Source organism: Sminthopsis crassicaudata, chromosome 5, assembly GCF_048593235.1.
Source record: "Sminthopsis crassicaudata isolate SCR6 chromosome 5, ASM4859323v1, whole genome shotgun sequence".
NCBI lineage: Eukaryota > Metazoa > Chordata > Mammalia > Dasyuromorphia > Dasyuridae > Sminthopsis > Sminthopsis crassicaudata.
Window position 1 is genome coordinate 37596652 of NC_133621.1, and position 21312 is coordinate 37617963.

The following is a 21312-nucleotide window of genomic DNA, read 5'->3' on the forward strand; positions in this document are numbered from 1 at the left end:
TTAGTTATGAACTATGTGGCCTTGGATAAATCACAATAATTTTCTGAAAGGATTGGATTAGATGGACCTTTAAGGATGTGACCAGTTCTAAATCTCTGGTCCTAGGAACCTACTTAAGAACTGGCCTTTTGAAAAGTTGTTCCCATGGTCTGAGAAAGAAAAATAATTCAACTTTAATTCCATTCTTCTTAGCTACCCACTCAACCCCCTACATTCCACTAAAACAACAACAACAACAACAACAACAACAACAATAAAAACAAAACAAAACAAAACAAATTAAGCCATTCATTCAAATCCATGAAAGATGCAGACAATCACCACTATTGCTTTGGCCTTTAGAGATCTAGGAGTGAGATGTGGGAAATACGGTACAGGGGAGGAAAAAAGAGAGGAAGGAATAGAGAGTGGTCTTTGTGTGCTCAAAAGTGGAGAGATGGAATTAAAATTCCTTTAAAAGAATCAGAGTCGATCTAGAACTGTATTATAAAGCAACAGTCACCAAAACCATTTGGTATTGGCTAAGAAATAGACTAGTTGATCAGTGGCATAGGTTAGGTTCACAGGGCAAGATAGTGAATAAAAATAGCAATCTAGTGTTTGACAAACCCAAAGATCCCAAATTTTGGGATAATAATTCATTATTTGACAAAAACTGCTGGGAAAACTGGAAATTAGTATGGCAGAAACTAGGCATGGACCCACATTTAACACCACATACTAAGATAAGATCAAAATGGGTCCATGATTTAGGCATAAAGAACGAAATCATAAATAAATTGGAGGAACAGGGGATGGTTTACCTCTCAGACTTGTGGAGGAGGAAGGAGTTTGTGTCCAAGGGAGAACTAGAGACCATTATTGATCACAAAATAGAAAATTTTGATTACACCAAATTAAAAAGTTTCTGTACAAACAAAACTAATCAAACAAGATTAGAAGGGAAGTAACAAATTGGGAAAACATTTTTACAGTTAAAGGTTCTGATAAAGGCCTCATCTCCAAAATATACAGAGAATTGACTTTAATTTATAAGAAATCATGCCATTCTCCAATTGATAAATGGTCAAAGGATATGAACAGACAATTTTCAGATGATGAAATTAAAACTATTTCCACTCATATGAAAGAGTGTTCCAAATCACTACTGATCGGAGAAATGCAAATTAAGACCACTCTGAGATACCACTACACACCTGTCAGATTGGCTAAGATGACAGGAACAAATAATGATGAATGTTGGAGGGGATGTGGGAAAACTGGGACACTGATGCATTGTTGGTGGAGTTGTGAAAGAATCCAACCATTCTGGAGAGCAATCTGGAATTATGCCCAAAAAGTTATCAAAATGTGCATACCCTTTGACCCAGCAGTGCTACTACTGGGCTTATATCCCAAGGAAATACTAAAGAAGGGAAAGGGTCCTGTATGTGTCAAAATGTTTGTGGCAGCCCTTTTCATAGTGGCTAGAAGCTGGAAGATGAATGGATGTCCATCAATTGGAGAATGGTTGGGTAAATTATGGTATATGAATGTTATGGAATATTATTGTTCTGTAAGAAATGACCAACAGGAGGAATACAGAGAGGCTTGGAGAGACTTACATCAACTGATGCTGAGTGAAACGAGCAGAACCAGAAGATCATTATACACTTCAACAATGATACTGTACGAGGATGTATGCTGATGGAAGTGGATATCTTCAACATAGAGAAGAGCTAATCCAGTTCCAATTGATGAATGATGGGCAGAATCAGCTACATCCAGAAAAGGAACACTGGGAAATGAATGTAAACTGTTACTTTTACCTTCTGAATCCAATTCTTCCTGTGCAACAAAAAAATTGGTTCTATACACATATATTGTATCTAGAATATATTGTAATATATTTAACATGTATAAGACTGCCTGCCATCTGGGGGAGGGGTTTGGGGGAGGAAGGGAAAAAATCTGAACAGAAGTAAGTGCAAGGGATAATGTTGTAAAAAATTACCCATGCATATGTACTGTCAAAAAAATGTTATAATTATAAAATAAAATAAAAATTAAATTAAAAAAAAAAAGAATCAGAGTCCTAATATTCCCTTCCTCAAATCCTGCTCAGAATGAAAGATTTCTAGTCACCCATCCTTGCTAAATGGTTGGCCTCCCTAGCAGATCTGGATTGCAAACACTGCAATCTTACTTGTCCAACTGGGTTGTCAATCCTAGGGAAACAACCAGTAATAATTTTACTGTTTATATAATAATATATCATCTTTTCTGCAAATAATTCTTCCAGTACTTACTATTAGAGTAGAATTTCCCTTAGCCCACAATTTCACAAATGTCTTTTTATTCTAGCCTGAACATCATATTTGATGATGTATTGAGCCAGAAAGAAAGGAGTACTCTGGGGGAGGACCAGGAAAGACTTTTGAAGAAGTAGCATTTGAATGGAGTCTTCAAGAAATCCAGGTAAGAAAATCCTTGTTTTGTTAAGAGCCAGGGCTGCTAACCTTTTGGTGCAGAATGAACCCCTTTGCAAATAGATGTTTTTAAAAACATAAAACAAAATACACAGAATTCAACCAATTATGTAGAAATGAAGTTACTGAAATATTAAAAAAAGGTATATAAACAAGAAGCAAAAGTTCATGGCCCCAGGTAATGATCCCTGGTCAATGAGAAGATTCTGCAACAAAACTAAACACAACTAGCCCAGCAACCAGGCTGGTAGAAGAGAATATGTTCAGCAGGAGGTACAGATGCCTTCTTGAATCCTTAAAAATGGGATCTGTCTTCCTAAAGGGGTCTTTCAATGAGGGTAAGTATTCTATGTTCTTTAACACAATTCTACTGGCTGACCATGAACAAGAAGTGCTCTTTATAAATAGAAGACCTTAATAGCAACTTTAGGCAAAGAGATTTCTATAGGCAAGGCTCATGCCCACACTCTTTAGTAGTTTATATAATTATTTATCTATATTTTTATATTATATGTAATATATAATAAATAATACAATATAAATCTATATAATGTATCACTATATATACAAGTGCATAGACACACACACACACACACACATATATATATATATATGACAATTCTTTATACTTAGTTTCAGGGTATCTGGGTGGCACAGTGGATAGCGCTCCAGCCCTGGAGTCTGGCAGACTAATCTTCTGAGTTCTAATCTGACCTCACACAAGTTTCTAGCTGTGTGACTCTAGAAATGTCCTTTAACTCTGTTTACCTCAGTTTCCTTATTTGTAAAATGAACCTGAGAAAGAAATGACAATTCTTTCCTGTATCACTGCCAAGAAAACCCCAAATGGGATCATGAAGAGCTAAATGTGACTCAAACAACTGAACAACATAATTGTCTTCTGCTCCCCCAGAGAAAGAGAAAATGTACCATTTTTATAAAATGTACCACTTTTATAAAGATGCCCAGGATCTCAAAAGATATGATGTGCTACCAAAGAATGTTCCTGAAACCAGGATATTCTTTGGTTTCAGGAGCTATTGCAGGGAAAGGATGAGAAAGTTCAATTCTGTTGGATAAGATACAAGTCCTAGCCCACTTGCATAAGTACATTCCCTCCCCATCCCCATCCATCTGAACAAAGCAGAAGGAATCACAATTCACTGCCTTTAGAAAGTACTCCTGGGCTATAAGGGATAGAATCTGATGGTTAAATCAAGAAACTCAGTTCACATCATATATGTTTTATTTGCTTTATTGGTGGAGAATGTGGGGGGAGAAGGAAGCAATATAGAAGCAAGTGCCTCATTGTATTCGTGGGTTATTAGAATAAATTAATTTGTTATTCCTTTGAATCTTCCATTTCTTGCCAGAGTTGGTTCATTGTAATTGAGCATAAGCTAAAGATAACCTTAAATGTAGTATCAGCATTTGCTATTTCCCAGCTTACTTCAAAGCCCAGGTGCCTAACACCACCTGATAGAGATAAGGTCCTGGATCCCATTGTGAGCTAATTAAATGAAGAAACTGATGATTGGAAGAACAAAGTGGGCCTGAAAATATACTCAGAGCTTTTGGCTCAGATACTGTCCATCCCCAGGGCTTTGTAGTTTCCAGCTGGGTAAACGAATTTTTACAGAAATAGGCAGCAAGAGTAAAGCAACCTCCAGAGGTTTATATAGGGTGGGAAAAAGTAAAGAGATTATACCTCATATGAAGAAATATTTAGAGAACCCAGACATGTGAAAAATGGAGAGGGGAAGGGAGGAGACATGAAAGCAAAGGTCTGCCAAAGGGAGGATAGAAAGTGGTTTTTTTTCTGTCTCAGAGGAATAGAAGACTCAGAGAAATTCACTTAGACTTAGAGAAAACTTGTGCTGACTTTGGATATAGGGACTTGCCTTTCTTTGGGGGAAGAGCTACAGCTGGATACCCATTTGTCCGGGTGCACTGAAAAGAGGATTTTTGGGTAGGATGAACTGCCATTTGATGACCTCTGACCTTCTTTCCAATTCAGAAATGCTGCAACTCTCTATGCTCAATGGTCAAACGTACCTTTCAACTCTATGTTGAATGCCCTAAAGTAATTCCTAATTTTCACATTCAACACATATTTTATTTAAAAATCTACAACATCTTTAAAAATTATGACCATGGCAATTACAGTGAAATACTGAGGGACATATGAATTGGCAAAAAGTTGAGAAAGCAGGTCCAGGAAGATCATGTATACAATAAATACAATAAAGAAATAGAAGTACTTCTATAGATAATCCTTCCAGATGCCCACAGCTTCTAGTGTAATGCCAGAGAAACTGAGGCAAGATAGAAATTAGTGAGTGTTTAATATTTTATTTGCATTACTTAGAGATGCTGGGGGCATATTGCCCCTGGGGCTGATGTCCAAAGCATAAAGCAGCAAATGTGAGTTCTCAATGACATATATATATATATATATATATATATATATATATATATATATATATATATATATAACTCTAAGCTCGAGTAGACAAAGGGGGGTAGAGTCCAAACTCTGGTAAGCAGGGAATCTCCAGGAGGGACCATTAATCTAGTTCTGACAAGTTGGGGACTAGGACAATAAATTCTTACTAACTGGGAGTTAAGGTGGTGTCCAGCTAGAGACAGGAAGTCTGAACTTAAAGATACCAATTAGGTATCTGAGATAGGACATCTGGAGTTTTATCTTCTGGAATGTCAGATCTCCCCAGCCCTAATTGTCTCCATTCTAATGAGCAGAAAAGGGGGGGTTGAGACCAGGGAAACTGAGACAGAACAATTTAGGGTAAGTGAAGCATAATAATTTAGGGAAACAGAACAATTTAGAGAAACTGAGTCAGGACAATAACTGTGGCACAACACTAGTGCCTTCTTCCCCTCTCACCTACACAAGTATATATTACCCTTCATAAGTGAACTTCTGAATGTCAGGATCTTTTTTACTTTGGGCTTTATATTCCTAATATGAAGAACAGCATCTGGAAAATAGTTGGTGCCTAAAAAGTTCTGGGTAATTGACTCAACTTACTGTTCAGTGGCAGAGGACCACTTCCCCACCACCACATATGCAAAGACAAGGATGACAGTTTAATCTCACATGTTCTTGAAACTAGAAAAGTTGGATAACATTTTTCTGACCCAAGAGGCCACAACTAGAACCATCTTCAATGTTCTTCCTAAATAATATTAATCTTGAGCTATAGTTCTTGCCTTGAACTCTTTCCTGACAGTCTGAATCCAAATACTTAATAATAGCCATCTCTTACTTGGCCAGATTAATATGGGCAGAGGTGGAGAATGGAGGAGTGAAATCCACAATTCTGTGGGATTGACACAAAGCTATGAACCTTAAAGTTTGGAATTTGGATTTAGAGTCAGAGATCTTAATATTGAATCCTAATTCTGTGTGACTTCATTTATAGACTATATGGCCCAGTTCCCCCTTCTGTAAAAAGAAATCAGTTGTCTCTAATGTTTCTTTCATTTCTGAATCTATTTTTCCGATTCTAATAGCTGCTATTTTCTCTGTGTGTGACCTCCAATTAATCACTTAAAATCATTAAAAATTTTATTCATTTGTAACTCGACAAGAAAGAAAGAAACAAGATGGGACTAAGCAAAGATATCATCCAGATGCCAGAATTGAAAGGCATACTGCTTCCTCTCCCATAGTGCAGTCACAGGCAGTGGAGTCACTGGCATCAGATTTAAAAACAGACCACCAAAGACTGTGATCTTCCATTTCCTGATCTGTTTGTCTAATATATACTTCTTTTCATCTCTGACATCTGCTTGGAATACCCAGAAGACACTTTAAAAGTCCCTACTCCCTTATTCTAGCAACTCAAGTTTTAAAAAAACAAACCAACCTCCAATAAACAATAAACAATAAACAAAAATGTTAGGGCTTATACACAAACCTTACAGCAAAGGTTTTTGGAAGCAGAGTCTCAGCACAGTTTACCTCTCGAAGCAATTCCTATCTCTTTTGTGGGTACCATCCCATGTCCTTCTCACGAAAAACTTGATCTCTATCTTTTTATATCTAATAGCTCTAATCAATGATTTTTGCCATAGTTGAAAGGATCAGGCCACCACACCACTTTTTGGTCATCTACCCATGATATCACAATCCATCTCTCTTTCCTTCATCCCTCTATGTATAGTATTCCTCCCTTAGAATACAAGCTTTGTGAGAGTGTGCCTCTCTAATGTGTTTATATTTGTATCCTTGGGAACAAGCACATTTTATGGAACATTGCTTGACAAATGCTTTATTTGATAAAGAACTATTTATCTGTCTGTCTGCCCATCTTTTCCAGTTTTTGCTCCACAGTTTACATTCTCATTTGCCTTAACATCCAGACCCTCATAAATTAACTAATTCATTCCATGTATGAAAACTTTAGGTATTTGCATCATTCTTTAAGTCTTAAATCAGCCTTATGTTTCTACCACAGTGACCATTTCTTTCAGCCACCCAACTCCTAATATCCAAGAAAAATGAACCTAAGATTTCCAAAACAGATTCAAAAGACGTAGTAGTAGGTGCTATATAAGATGACATCACATGAGAGTAGTAACCACAGCAACCCAATGGCAGTGGGTCAAGGGAGTCTGGAATAAAGAGAGTGAAAACTGAGGGACCATCACCTGTGGTACTCATCCTTGTAGCAGATGAGGAGCACAAGCTATTCCTCATTCACCATTTGCTCACCTATGTCAGATTCCCTGGTTACAGCTCTGAATGAGTTGATCTCCAGCTTTAAATCCCATGATTCTAATTCACTAAGCTATCTGTCAAGGAGTCAAACCAACTGATTTGAGTTTCATCTCCTTTTCTTTCAATTTCTAATTCTCTTGTGAAGATGCTAACAAGCAGGGAAATTGATAGAAACCTGGAACCAATGAAAGAGGTCAACCCAGAGCCCTAGTTATGACTGAAGCTATCCAGAAGTCTCTGCTTTTTATAACAAGATTGCTAGCACTTGCTACTTTATGTTACTCAAGAAAGGTTAACATGCTGTAGATGAGGTAAATCATAGTATTGGGCCCAGTAATTTAATAATACATGCTCTTTGTCAACGTCTCTTTTTTACTTTCCCATTCAATTTATTTCCTGTAGCTTTACTGAAATGATGAGCTAGTAGTACTTCATTTTTAAGGACTGCAGAATTCATTCTTCATCACCCTGAACCACTCAAAAAATGTCCAGAGGAATAGAATAATACTGCATAATACTAAAAGAAATTTGATCGAGTCCCATTTTGGAGAGAATAGGGAAGTAGGGAAGGTGTCACTATCCCTGTGGCAACCTATATAGGAGCAGAGGAACAATTTTTAAAATGTTTAAGCTTCAGTCATTTAATAAACAAGAATTTCTCTATCACCTGCTATGTGAAAGGCACCAGTGATACAAAGACAAAAGTGGTAAAGTTGTGCTTTCTTGGCATTTACACTCTTTAGGGAGAAATGACATATTTATCCACGAACATGATAAAATATATATAGTTAATACAAGATAATTTTAGGGGGAAACATTAGCTGTTGGAATGAGGATAAGAAAATGACTCCTACAGGCCAGTTCTGAGTTTTATTTTGAAGGAAACAAGAGAGAAATTGAAGTTACAAACTTTATTCCTTTCTGTATTTTTATTTGTTTGAAATTCAAGATCAGAAAGGGACTAAGAAGAGAAGGACAATAATGATGATCGTGTCCTTGTAAGGTATAGAACTGTAAATGATTCTAAGACTTTTAGGACACCCTATGTATGGCACAATATTTCCCCAATTTTGTGAGATGGGTAATACAAGCCATGGAAGGGAAGAGGAAACTGGAAGGAGGGAAGGAGGCAGGGAGGAAAGGAGTCATAGCTTACAATTCATTAGTAGAAGGACTGCCTTCACTCATTGCAGAATCCTAAGAAACTCATATTCAGTTTCCTTAATTTTACATTATTTTAATAAAAAAATTTTTGTTAAATATTTACCATTATATATGTGATTTTTAATATTCATTTAAAAAATTTTTGAATTCCAATTATCTTCCTTTTTCCCACCCCTCCTCCTTCCCTGAGAAGATAAGTGATTTGATATTGATTATACATATGAAGTCATCTAGAAGATGTTTCCCTATTAGCCATGTTAAATACAGACCAGCCCCCTGGGAAAACAACAGCAGCAGCAAAAACTAAAAACAAAAATAAAAACAACAACAAAAAAAACAACCTAAGAAAAAGAAATGAAGTTTAAAAAAATACTGTTTAGAAAAAGTGTTCTTCAATTTGCAGTCAGAGTTCATCAGTTCCCTATCTCAGTAAATTTTCATCATGGCTCCTTTGGAACTGTCTTGGATCACTATCTTAATCACAGTGGCTGAGTTTTTGATGGTTGATCATCCTTGATCATCCTTGTAATACTACTCTTGCTATGTTCTCCCAGTTCTGCTCATCTCATTTGGCATGAGTTCATATTAATCTTCTCAGATTTTTCTGAAATCATCTTGCTCTTCATTTCTTATAGTACAATCATATACAACGTATTCGGCCATGTTACAACTGATGGGCATCCCCTAGATTTCTAATTCTTTGCCATCACAAAAAGAGCCATTACAAGTAACTTTTTACAAATAGGTCCTTCTCCCTTTTCTTTGATTTCTTTAAGATACAGACCCAATAGAGATATTGTTAGGTCAAAGGATATGCAGTTTTTAGATCTTTGGCTTTCGTTCCAAACTGTCTTCTAGAATGATTGGATTATTTTACAACTCCACCAATAGTATAATATTGTCCCAATTTTTTCACATCTCTTCCAGAATTTATGCTTTTCATTTTCTGGCCAATTTAATAGATGTGTGGTGATATTCAGAGTTGTTTTAATTTGCATTTCTTCTTCAGTAGTAATTTAGAGCATTTTGTGTGATTTTTTTATTAATTTATTTTTAATCAATTACTATTAATTTATTAATTCAATCAATCAATTAATTAATTTCTTCTAAGAACTGCTATTCATATGTTCTGACTATCAAGATCAGAAAGGGACTAGAAAAAAGAATGACAATTACTAGAGTTTCATTTAGTTTTTAGTTATTTCTCTGGGGTTCTCCAAATATAATATTAATTATCTGCAAATATCGATGCAAGGAATGAGTTTTATTTCCTCATCGCCTATTCTTTCAATTTTATTTTCTTGTCTTATTATTACAGCTAGCATTTCTATTATAATATCAAATGGCAGTGATAATAATAGACATTATTGCTTCACCCTAATTTTATTGGGAAGGCTTCAAGTTTCTCCCCATTATAGATATAATAGCTTTAATAATGATAAAATTCTTAGAAGTTATATCTATCTTCCTTCCATATAGAGGAAAAAAAACAATTCAATCTTATGTTTACCTTTTTATGCTTTTTATGCACATAACTGGGCAAAAAACAGATCCTAACAATTGACTTAAATTCTTCATTAGTAATTCATCCCTTTCCTTTTTGGTGTAGTAATTTGATTTTTTATTTCCTTTTTAAAACTAAATTAACTAATAGTTTATGTATTTTGTTGTATTTTTTTTCATAAGAGCAGCTTTTAGTTTTATTTATTAGTTCAATGGTTTTCTTACTTTCAATTTTATTAATTTCTCTTTTGATTTTCAGAATTTCCAATTTGGCCTTTAATCGAAATTTTTTAATTTGTTCTTTTTCCAGTTTTTTAAATTGCATGACCAATTCATTAATCTGCTTTTTCTCTATTTTATTGATGTATCCAACTAGAGACATAAATTTTCCCATAAGTATGGGAAAGTGCTTTGAATCTCATTCATTTTAGTATATTCCTCATTGCTGTTATTTTCATTAATATACATATTGATAGTTTTATGATTTGTTTTTTGACCCACTTGTGTTTTAGAATTAGATTATTAAATCTTTAGATGCTTACTTGCATAAAATAGAGAAAGAGAAGACCAAAGAATTGGGCTTGCAACTAAAAAATATAGGAAAAGAACAAATTAAAACCTCCCAATTAAATATACCAAATTTGACATTCTGAAAATCAAAGAGGAGATTAACAAAATTGAAAGTAAGAAAACTATTGAATTAAAAATAAATGTAAGAGTTGGTTTTATGAAAAAACCCAAAATAGATGACTTTTAGCTAATTTGATTAGGAAAAGGAAAATCAAATTGTTAGTCTCAAAAATGAACAGGGAGTACTTTCTACCAATGAAGAGGAAATTAGAGCAATAATCAGAGATTATTTTGCCCAACTACATGTCAATAAATTTGATAATCTAAATGAAATGGAGAAATACCTACAAAAATATAGATTTCCCAGATTAACAGAAGAGGAAATAGTCTCATTTTAGAAAAAGAAATAGAACAAGCTATTAATCAACTCCCTAAGAAAAAAATTTCCAAGGCCAGATGGATTTACATATGAATTCTACCAAACATTTAAAGAACAATTAATTCCAATACTATGCAAAACATTTGAAAAAATATGGAAAGATGGAGTTCTAACAAATTCCTTTTATGACACAGATATGGTCCTTAACCAGGTAGGGTAAAAATAGAGAAAGAAAATTATAGCCCAATTTCCCTAATGAATATTGATACAAAATATTAAATAAAATATTAGCAAAGAGATTACAGAAAGTCATCCCTGGTATGATATACTATGTCCAAGTAGGATTTATGCCAGGTATACAGGGCTGGTTCAATATTAGGAAAACTACTAGCATAATTGACTATATCAATAATCAAACTAACAAAAATCATATGATTATCTCAATATATGCAGAAAAAGCATTTGATAAAATCCACCACCCATTCCTATTAAAAACACTATACAGTGTAGGAATAAATGGAGTTTTCATTTATCTTTTTAAAACCATCAGCAAGCATCATATGTAATGGAAACAAACTAGAACCATATCCAATAAAATCAGGAGTCAAACAACATTGTCCACTATCACCATTACTATTCAATATTGTATTAGAAAGGTTAACTTTGGTAATAAAAGAAGAAAAGAGATTAAAGGAATTAGAATAGGTAACAAGGAAACCAAATTATCACTCTTTGCAGATGATGTGATGGTTTATATTTAGAAAATCCTAGAGAATCAACTAAAAAACTACTAAAAAAATTTCACAACTTCAGTTGCAGGATACAAAATAAATCCACATAAACCATTAGCATTTTTATATATCATTAACAAAATCCAACCGCAAGAGATACAAAGAGAAATTCCATTTAAAATAACTGTCAATAATATAAAACATTTGGGAATCTACCTATAAAGGCAGAGACAGGAACTATATGAACACAACTACAAAACACTTTCCAAACAAATAAAGTCAGATCAAATCAACTGGAAAAATACCAAGTGTTCATGGGTTGGCTAAATAAATATAATAAAAATGACAATACTACTTAAATTAATCTACTTATTCAATGCCATACCAATCAAACTCCCAAGAAATTATTTTACAGCTCTGTAAGAACAAAAAGTCAAGAATTTCAAGTGAATTAATGGAAAAAATGCAATGGAAGGTGGCCTAGCTGTGCCAGATCTAAAACTATATTACAAAGCAGCATTCATCAAAACCATTTGGTACTGGTTATGAAACAGAGTAGTCGAGCAGTGGAATAGTTTAGGTTCACAGGACAAAATAATCAATGACCATAGTAATCTAGTATTTGACAAACCCAAACACCCCAGCTTTTGAGATAAAAACTCACTATTTGAGAAAAACTGCTGGGAAAATTAGAAACTAGTATGGCAGAAACTAGGCATTGACCCACAACTAACACCCTCTACCAAGATAAGGTCAAAATGGGTTCATGATTTAGACATAAAGAGTGATATTATAAGCAAATTAGAAGAACAAAGGGCAGTTTACCTGTCAGATCTGTAGAGAAGGAAGGAATTTGTGGCCAACGAAGAACTGGAGTTCATCATTGAAAACAAAATAGATAATTTTGATTATATTAAGTTAAAAAGGTTTTATACAAACAAAACTAATACAGGCAAGATTAGAAGGGAAGCAATAAACTGGGAAAACATTTTTACATTTAAGGGTTCTGAAAAAGGCCTCATTTTAAAACATATAGAAAACTGACTCAAATTTATAAGAATTCAATTGATAAATGGTCAAAACATATAATTTCCAAAGGGAATTATTAAAACCATTTCTAGTTATATGAAAAGGTGCTCTGAATCACTATTGATCAGAGAAATGCAGATTTAGACACCTTTCAGATTGGCAAAGATGAGAGGAAGAAATAATGATGAATGTTGGAGAGGATGTGGGAAAACTGGGACACCAATACTTTGTTGGTGGAGTTGTCAAGTGATGCAACCATTCTGGAGAGCAATTTGGAACTATGCCCAAAGGGCTATCAAATTGTGCCTACCCTTTGATCCAGCAGTGTTTCCAGTGGGTTTATATCCCAAAGAGACCTTAAAAGTAGGAAAGGGACCCACATGTGTAAAAATCTTTGAGGTAGCCCTTTTTGTAATGGTATGAAACTGGAAACTGAATGATTGTCCCTCAGTTGGAGAATGGCTGCATAAGTGATGGTATATGAACATTATGGAATATTATTGTTCTATAAGAAACCTTAGCAAGATGATTTCAGTGTGCCTTGGAGAGACTTACATGAACTGATGATGCTGCATGAAAAGAGCAGAACCAGGAGATTTTACATGCATGGCAACAAGATTATATGATGATCAATTCTGATGGATGTGGCTCCTTTTAATAATGAGACAATGCAGGCCAGTTCCAATGATCTTGTGATGAAGAGCGCCATCTACACTCAGAGAGAGAACTGAGGGAACTGAGTGTGGCTCACAACATAGCGTTTTCGGTCTTTGTTGTTTGCTTGGATGTTACTTTATCATTTTTTTTCCTTTTTGATTTGATTTTTCTTGTGCTGCAAGATAATTGTACAAATGTATATGTATATAATGGATTTACCATATATTTTTATCATGTTTAACATATATTAGACTACTTGCCATCTAGAGGAGAAGATGGGGGGAAGGGGAAAAAATTGGAATACAAGATCATCCATGCATATGTTTTGAAAATAAAAAGTTTTAATAAAGATAGAAGTAGATTATTTAATTTCTGATTAATCTTAATCTATTTTTCCATTGTACATTATTGAATGTGATTTCTATTACATTATAACTTGAAAAAATGTGTTTACCATTTCTGCTTTTCTGCCCTTGGTTGGGAGGTTTTTATATCCTTTAATATCTATTTTTCCTCAGAAAGATTATATCCAGTTTTGATGCTTAGGTGAGTCTTGACTGTTAGCCTAACACCTCTGCCTTCCAATTTATCATATTTCAAGCTTTCCAATTCTTTAATGTGGAAGCTGTTAAATCCTGTGTAATCTTAATTGTAGCTCTACAATATATGAATTCTTTCTTCTCTGGCTGCTTGCAATACTTTCTCCTTGATCTTTGAGCTCTGGAATTTGGCTATGATGTTCCTGAGAATTTTCATTTTAGGATCTTTCATTAGGTGATCGATGGATTCTTTCAATTTCTATTTTGCTTTCTGGTTCCACTATATCAAGATAGTTTTCTTTGATAATTTCTTGAAAAATGTTGTCCAGGCTTTTTATTCTTTTTATTTTTATTTATCATGGCTTTTACGTGAGTTCAATAATTCTTGTATTATTTTTTTCTGGATTTATTTTCTAGATCAAATTTTCCCCTCAGAGGCATTTTACATTTCTCCTGTTTTTTTGTTTTGTTTTGTTTTGTTTTGTTTTGTTTTTTGTCTTAGAGTTTCAGCTTCCATTTGCTCAATTCTAATTAATTCTCTCTCTCTCTCTCTCTCTCTCTCTCTCTCTCTCTCTCTCTCTCTCTCTCTCTCTCTCTCTCTCTTTTTTGCTGAGGCAATTGGGGTTAAGTGGAAGTGGTAAGTGTCTGAGGCCATATTTGAACTCAGGTCCTACTAACTTCAGAGCTGGTGCTCTATACACTGCAACACCTAGCTACCTCTCTCAGTTCTAATTTTTAAGGAACTTTTAATTATCTTTTCATAATATTCTTCCTTTGCTCTCATTTCTTTCCATATTTTTCCTCTATCACTCTTATTTAATTTTGAAAATAATTTTAGCTCTTTCAGAAATTCTTGGGTGGGTTTATGTCCAGCTTACTTTTTGTTCTTGAGCTAGTCTTTATATCTATTTTAACTTCACTGTTTGTTTGTTTGTTTGTTTTTTGAGCTTGTGTCTTCATCTTCCCTGTCATCATAACAGTTTTTAATATTAGATTCTTTTTTTCCCTCATTTTTCTCACTCTTTTTAAAATTTTTTTTGAATTTTATTTTAAAATTGGTCTCTGTCAGCTTTGGGTTGGGGGAGAGAGGACACTGTCTCAAGTTTCAGGGTTTTTTAACTGATTTTCTCAGAGCTTATTCTGGATATTTGGAAGTTTTGATGCTTCTAGGATGGTGTGATGTAGGGAGCATTGTGGTTACTGCTTTTCTGGTATATTCTGATCCTTACCCAGGAAAGTTTCTTGATCCCTTGGGACCAGAAGTGATATTGCTCCTTAGAAGTTCTGCTTCTCTGGACTAAAAATGACACCATTCTTCAGGATCCCTGATCTCTCTGACATCAAAGGCAATCAATGCTACTCCTCAACATTTTCTCTCCCCCTTAACTGAAAGGGTTTCTCTTTGCCCTTGTACTCTGACCCAGAAGTAGGTATAGGCAATGAATTTGTCAAACAGTGTCTGGTCTTGTATCCAGTGCTAGAAATCTTTTTTCTTTTTTCCTTTTTTTTCTAAGGCATTTGAGCTTAAGTGACTTGCCCAGGGTCACACAGCTAGGAAATGTTAAGTGTCTGAAGTCACATTTGAACTCAGTTCCTCCTGACTTCAGGCCTGGTGCTCTATCCACTATGCCACCTAGCTGCCTCTACTAGCAATCTTTTTCATGGAATTTTTTTCTGTCGAGTTGCTAGGTGCTTACTAACTTTGGATTCAAAGCTCTTGAAGCTGCTGCTATTTATTTTGTCATGACTTAGTTTCACCACTGATATTCATTCCATTCACAAGGACTGGGGCCAGCCTCCATTCCTGTGTCCCATTTCCCTCTTTCCAATTACCTAAATTATTGTGGACTGGAAGAATGTAACCATTTTTGGTTTACCATTTCAGAATTTGATTTGAGGTGTTATTTTAAACTAGTTTACAAGATGTAGCCATTTTGGCTACATAACAGAAGTTTCCCCTTGATTTTACTTCACATACAATTCTAACAAACTCACTGATAAGTTTTTCCCACAATATAAATAATTGGAGAAATCCTGTCTGCTAATAAAGAATAAAATAGGAAAAATGTACATACATGTATATATATGAAATATACACACATATTCATGTATATGTGTTTGTGTCAGAAAACCTCCTTTCAACTCTTGATGATTCTTGCCGATGTAATCTCAGTCTTCCTGATTCCAAATCCTGCACATTCTTCACTATCTCTCCCAAAGATACTAATCATAATTACTTTTTGCCTCTCAGCGTTCCTCAGAAGCTCTCAGGTCTAGGAAGAAATCCTGACAGGCTACCATCACTTTTTTTGGATTCTCAGACACAGAATTGACAAAGTCTATGCCTCGGGATATATAATCTCATTTACTTCAAAGGAAATTTTCTGTAATGTGGAAAGGAAGAATTCTAACAAGGCTTGAGGTGAGCAAAACTGAGGAAAGAAAGAAGCAGAGGGAGTTGTGGCTGACATAGGATCGGCTGAATCCAATTCTTCATTCCACTGTATCTCTGTCACCCACAAGAAGAGTACAATATGACAGGAACATTAACTCAGACAAAGCCATTCTATCCAGCTTCAAATTGATGAAAACCAAGAGAAATAGATACCCCTCGAGATAAAACATGCCAATTTGGAGAAAGCACAGCACAATAACCGTTAGACTTGACGCAATCAGTTTCACCGAAAGCCAACTTATTTTACAGAGCTATTGAAAATGAAGTTGCCTCTTGAAATACTTGTCATCTATTACTTCTCAGTCAGACAAAGGCCTTTTGTTCATCTGAAGCACACAGTGAATGAGGTCCTGCCACTTAGGGGAAAAATACATTTAGGTAGACTTGTTAAAATTCAAGAAACAAATCAAAGAGACCACATCAATTAAATTAGAGAATGGCAGGGTGATTCATTTGGTCTTAGAACAGGAGGGAAGCCTACTTTGAGATTTCCCTGTCTGTTGCCGTAGCTGTCACCTGGAGCCTAAGAGAGATTTACTACACCAACAGAGCTGGATTCTTTCCTAGCTATGGATGCTGTGACATCTCTATGGGATGGGTCAGGCAACTTTCACATCTTAACTGGATGATGACCAGATTACTGGAGAGAGTTTTCAGCAAAACAGAGAAGGAAGAAAGAAAGCGGGAAAGAAAAATGTCAGACTCTTTTTCTAGACTGCCTTGAACTCCATTCCAACCTCAATTCAGTTCAAGACTGCTTTAGTTTTTATAGCTGCTCTATCATATTGTTGATTTGTGTTTGGTATGTGGTCTATTAAGTAGTAATTTATCTTCCGAGGCAGGCCATTTCAATTTGAGATAAAACACCAACCAAATTGAGATTTGGAAGAGATCTCAGTAGCAATCTAATCCAAACCATGACATTACCTTGATATACCAGTACGATTAGTGATCTTGGGATTCATTCATTCATATATTCATTTATTCATTCTACCAACACTCATTAGGATGCATATGAAAATAAGAAATGAACTAATGCTGAAATAAGTTTCAAGTTAATACCTAGTTTATCAAAGTGGGGGAAATGATTCGCTATCTCTGCTGGCAATGTTTATGAAGGAATGAAAATAAGAAATGAACTAATGCTGAAATAAGTTTTAAGTTAATTCCTAGTTTATCAAAGTGGAGGAAATGATTTTCTATCTCTGCTGGCAATGTTTATGAAAGAATGAGAAACTAATAGATTCACAAGTGAATTCTATCAAACATTAAAAAATTAACTCAATACTACATAAATTGATTGCAGTAACAAGAAAGTAAGGTATCCTTCTAATTTTCATGATACAAATATGATACTGATTCTTTTGTATCATTTTTTTATTATTATAGCTTTTTATTTACCAGATATATGCATGGGTAATTTTACAGCATTGACAATTGCCAAGCCTTTTGTTCCAATTTTTCTCCCTTCTTCCCCCTACCCCTTCCCCCAGAGGGCAGGTTGACCAATACGTGTTACATATGTTAAAGTATAAATTAAATACAATATATGTCTACATGTCTAAACAGTTATTTTTCTGTACAAAAAGAATTGGACTTTGAAGTAGTGTACAATTAGCCTGTGAAGGAAATAAAAAATACAGGCAGACAAAAATAGAGGGATTGGGAATTCTATGTAGTGGTTCATCATCAACTTCCAGAGTTCTTTTGCTGGGTATAGCTGATTTAATTCATTATTGTTCTATTGGAACTGATTTGGTTCATCTCATTTTTGAAGAAGGCCACAACCATCAGAACTGATCATCATATAATATTGTTGTTGAAGTATACAACGATTTCCTGGTCCTGCTCATTTCATTCAGCATCAGTTCCTGTAAGTCTCTCCAGGTCTTCCTAAAATCATCCTGCTGGTCGTTTCTTACAGAACAATAATATTCCATAATATTCATATACCACAATTTATTCAACCATTCTTCAATTGATGGGCATCCACTTAGTTTCCAGTTTCTGGCCACTACAAAGAGGGCTGCCACAAACATTCTTGCACATACAGGTCCCTTTCCCTTCTTTAAAATCTCTTTGGGATATAAGCCCAGCAGTAACACTGCTGGATCAATGGGTATGCTCAGTTTAATAACTTTTTGAGCATAGTTCCAAATTGCTCTCCACAGTGGCTGGATATATTCACAATTCCACCAACAATGTATATGATACTGATTCTTAAAATAAGATTTAAAAAAGCCATATTGACCAATATACCTAAAGAGCAGTGATGCAAAACTGTCAAATAAAAATATTGTTGCAGACTACAAAAATACATTTAGAAAGATTATATACAATGATCAAAGCTGGGTTCAACAAAAGAAGGAATATGTAAATATCACAAACCATGTTAACAATATTATAAAACAACAGTAAAATTAGAATTTATAAAATATAATAAAACAACATAATGCTAAAAACTAAATAACTATATTAGTAAATGTTTAAAAACATTTGAGAAAACCTAAAACTCATCTTTATTAATTAGATTAATGGATTTTTCTCTAACTCTAAGAGCAAATATTATATATAATGGAAAAAAATTAAATACCTTTCCAGTAAGATGAGGGGTAGAGTAAGAAAGCTCATTTTCATGACTATGATTTAATACAATTTTAGAAATGTTAATTATAGTAAGAAGATTTTTTAAAAGAATTTTTTGAGGATGAATGAGGGAATAAGCATAGGAAAGAGAAAACAAAACTGTTACTTTTGCTGATGATATAATGTTGTACTTAGAAAACCCCACAGAATCAATGAAAATTGAAATAATGAGTAATTTCAGCAAAGTTTCAAGATACAAGATAAATCCACAGAATCAACAAGATCTAGCAAAAAGAGCTAGAAAGAAATTAAATTAGAAGAAGAAAATAATTACCAAGGCCACAAAATACTTGAGCATATGTCTTCAACATCACTCAAAAGTTATAAAATCTAGATATGAAATATCCTTTGCAGAAATATAATCATAAATAACTAGAAAAATATTAATTATTAATGGGTAGGTTAAGTCAATAAGATAAAAGTGACAATACTATCTAAGATAATTTACACATTCAGTATTATACTAAACTCCCAAAAGAATATTTAATAGAACTAGAAAAAACAATAATATACATATAAAGAAACAAAACATCAGGGATCTAAAGGATAATAGGAAGTAGAAAGAAAAGAGTCTGTCAAGCTTCAAACTTTTCTTAGATTTTAACTTGTATTACAAAATATTAATCATTAAAAATGGCTTGGTACTACCTTAAATGAGAGACAGACAGACACATAGACATATAAGGAGCCATAGTAAGTGAGAGACAGACAGAAAGACAGACAGAGGAACAGATTAGGTACAAAACAGAGAATAGCAAATGCAGAAGTCTAAATAATTGACAGAAGTCTAATATTTAATTTTTAAAAATTTGGCTTGAAAATAAAATGCAAATATGGACTTACCCTTTTCTTTCTACTCTTTCATTAATTTATAACTCAATCAGGTAAAAATTAAGATCACTTTCATATGACCCTTTTCTCAATAATTCAAACTTTTCTCTTAGTAATCTGAATGAGAATGGGAGAAACATCAAACTCACTAGTCTGTAACTCCTATAATCTGTCATTTAAAGAGTAGAGACAATGACAGTTCACTTCCTATCTTCTGTCACTTTTTTCAGTTTCTAGATTTCCTGAAAGATTACTAACTTTGGAATCATAAATGATAGCTAATTCAATCATTAGAAATGTAATTTTTCTGGACCTAGAAACTTAAGCTCATTTCTGCTGTTAACTAGCTCCTCATCCATATTTAGCTTTACTTCTCATTTAATCATATTTCTTCTGAGTTTTACCATTTGAACATAATTTTTCAAAGTTAATCATATTTTTTTCTGAGTTTCACCATTTGAACATAATTTTTCAAAGGGAAGATGAACAAGCTTTCTTGCCTCTTTGTTTCAGTCATCTATTAATGTTACAATCAGCCTGAGCCTTCTTTATTTTTCTTCTTTCTCTGAATATATGTTAAAAGGCCTCTTTTATTATCCTTAGTGCATTACCGTGAAAGGAATCATCCATCAGTCCTTGACTTTCACATACTAATATCTGGTCAGTTTAATGTTTGAGAACAGGAAATTTGTTGTAACTGTCTTATACGCATATGGATACCTTCAGCTATTTTATTTAAAGTAACAGAAGATAGCTAATGATTTTTGGACACAAGCCATTGATCTGAATTTCAGAATATATTTAGAGCATGTAAATAACTTTATAACTAATCCAGTTAGAACATTACAAAAACAAAACAAAACAAAATAAAAAAAAAACCCAAACTCCTTCTGAACACACAAAAGCAAGGAAATTAGTTTGTTGATAAGCCAGAGAGATTAATCTTAATTCAGAAAGACACATTATGGGTTCCTAGATCAAAGAGCTAGATTTTGAGTATTCCACAAGAGATTGTGTATTGTGCAAAGTGGTGAAAAGTTCATGAAATGAAGACTTTTTCTGAATTCATCAAGTCTCAGAAGCAGGACATGATGCATGCAAATGTGTATTTGCCCAAAATAAAATCAGAAAAGTCATCCCTCTCCAGTGAAAAGATGTCTCAGATTTTGTCACATGTAGGTTGACATTAAGCTTCTATGGCCTAGAGTTCCCTGCCCTGTGCTGTTGACCTTTAGATAGTTTTGGTTATTAATGAGCACAGACCTGCAAACTTAGAAACAAATTCATTGGTGGTTCATTGATTACTCATCATGGACTCATAAGCACTACAGGATAAGAAAGTTAATAACTTCATATGACATATTTGTTTCAGCCAGGTACTCAGGGGCAAAATCATAAGTGTGAAGAACCATACTGAAGAGAATTCTTTTGAATGATGGTTCATCAGTCCGAAAGATTTATTCCTTATAATGTCCAAGAAAATAAAAATGGCAAATGTGACCCTTAAAATTAAAAGGAGTTTGGGATTTTATCCTTCTTTGTCCCAGAGAGACTCTGAGGTAGAATCTACAACTTTTGGTAGACTAAGGAATCAAA

The 21312-nt window shown here is 34.1% G+C and overlaps 1 protein-coding gene across 4 annotated transcripts in view; it reads right to left on the reverse strand.

Moving 5' to 3' along the window:
• Positions 1-21312, reverse strand: part of CPNE4 (copine 4) — a 419473-nt gene that overhangs the window by 172747 nt on the left and 225414 nt on the right. The window contains exon 1 of one of the 4 annotated variants that reach the window (XM_074271068.1): positions 6454-6631. The exons of 2 other annotated variants lie outside the window; for them this stretch is intronic. The gene's annotated coding sequence lies outside the window, so the exon portion shown is untranslated. Of the gene's footprint in view, positions 1-6414; positions 6632-21312 lie in introns of those variants that run through there. One more of the 4 variants, XM_074271067.1, reaches the window with a different exon arrangement.